Source organism: Montipora capricornis, chromosome 6 (genome assembly GCF_036669925.1).
Source record: "Montipora capricornis isolate CH-2021 chromosome 6, ASM3666992v2, whole genome shotgun sequence".
NCBI lineage: Eukaryota > Metazoa > Cnidaria > Anthozoa > Scleractinia > Acroporidae > Montipora > Montipora capricornis.
Window position 1 is genome coordinate 30,409,267 of NC_090888.1, and position 1,984 is coordinate 30,411,250.

Consider the following 1,984-nt stretch of genomic DNA (forward strand, 5'->3'; position numbering starts at 1 on the left):
TAAACTTTGCATGACATTTTCCAGCTCCGGGAAAGAGAAGAGAAACCCTGCGGGGACGAGGTTGTAAAACTGTTCGATGTAAACGGTGCCACGAGAGGGTTGTTATTTCCGAACATCCTTTATTTCCCTTGACAAATGGTTATCAAATCGAGCCATTAATAAGTCATCAAGGGCCTGCACCACCTCAGTTAATTTATTGTTAGTATAATCTCCTGACAATGAATAAATTACCTTGAGCAGCTGCTGTGAAAAGAAATCCAGTGTGTTAACGTTCAGCATCACAGTACAGGGGATCTTTTTTTCCCTAATTTGTCACGGTAAGAATTTTCTTCTTATTATGAATGAAAATATGTTTGCCCAACGTATTGAAATCTGTAAATTACTTACTTTTCACAAACGGACGAAGACCTTTTTTTCGCCGTTTGGGTAAACTAGTCGGAACAAATAGCCTTTCCTCAGTGTCACAAGCATTTGTCAATGAATTCATGATTACGGCATGCTCAGTGAAATTTATCACATTCTTAGGAGGAGTTCAGAGAAAGTTGAAGTTTTACGAAAAAAAAAACTACTCAGATCTTTGGACTTGGCATAAATGTCTCTGTAATGATCGCAGAATCGATTTTGATTGAGACGGATGGCTTAGCCATAAGATTTTTCTAAGACAATAAGTTTTATACAAAAAACTGTCTGCGCCGCAAAAGACAATTTTCGTGCCACTACGTACTTTACCGGCGAGGACTACTGAACTTTGAGGCTGTAAACACTCTACATTGTTGTCAAATAATTTTCATTGAAACAGGTGTCCAAAGACAAAGCGAAGAAATGTTCTCCAACTTGGTGCTTCTTTCCTTTGCTGCCTTTTCGTCGTTGTTTTTTTCAGCGAACTCCGTTCCTTTCTACAACACTTTCAGACAAGAGGATGTCACCCAGAAGCAAGCAGGCCGAAGAGGTCTGTGCTTTTATTTCCCGGCAAAAAGAATGTATTTTTCTTTATATTTGTATTTGCTACATGTTCCAAATAATTTATGACTTACAAATGCAACTTTTATATCACAAAAATCCCTCGATCACAATGCAGGGGCTAAGTTTTGCGAAATTCAATTAAATAATGTGTCGCGAATTTTCCCACCGCAGAGATATTGTAGATTCAAAAGGCATTGATTTTTTAGAGCGAAATGGGAGATGGTAAAACACAATTTTATTCAATGGGGTAGCTGCCCGTTTATTTCAGCCAGAGTACGAAAAATTGAAGAGTGATTTTCTGTCAGTAAAACCAGAAGGGCTGTAAATCGCCTGCATATTTAAGAGTGGCTGGGAGTGGCGTTGGTGAAGGTTTTTAGTGTGTTTTAAAGTGCATCATCAAAAAGACAACAAATCATCATGCACGATTTATTAAACCCATTGTTGCAAACGGGAGTCTTTAGAATCTTGTTTGTTGGTTCTTATACGTTCCTCTTATATGGAAATCTTGTGTGGTGTACCTCAGGGGTCAGTCCTTGGTCCCTTATTTATTTTAATCTATATTAATGATATATGTCATCTTTCCAATCTTTATTTGCTGATGATGCAAATCTATTTTTCTCACATAATGATATCCAGACTTTAACACATACTATAAATCTATAAATTCTGAAATGCTTGAGTTATCTGACTGGTTTAAAGCAAATAAGTTCTCTCTCAGTAAATGTTAAGAAATCAAACTATGTAATCTTCAAACCAAGGCAAAGAAGAGAAGAATTTGATTTAAATATTGAAATTAATGGTCACAAGATGACCCGCGTTAAGGAAGTTACTTTTCTTGGTGTTATTTTGGATGAAAACCTTTCATGGAAACCACATATCTCACATATTGCTTGCAAAATTTCTAAATCTATTGGTATGATTGGTAGATCAAGTCCTTGTCTTACTAAGCTTGCCTTGAAAACGTTGTATTATTCGTTAGTTTACCCTTATTTTCAATATTGTATTATAGTTTGGGGTTCAC

General features: G+C 36.3%; 1 long non-coding RNA gene across 1 annotated transcript in view; it reads left to right on the plus strand.

Annotated features, from left to right (window-relative positions):
* The first annotated feature begins 231 nt into the window (after window positions 1–231).
* The window catches only part of LOC138050432 (uncharacterized), a 3,694-nt gene continuing 1,941 nt past the window's right edge, over window positions 232–1,984 (plus strand). Inside the window, exons 1-2 of the long non-coding RNA XR_011132613.1 lie at window positions 232–317; window positions 800–949. This is a non-coding gene — a long non-coding RNA (uncharacterized lncRNA). The remainder of the gene's footprint in view (window positions 318–799; window positions 950–1,984) is intronic.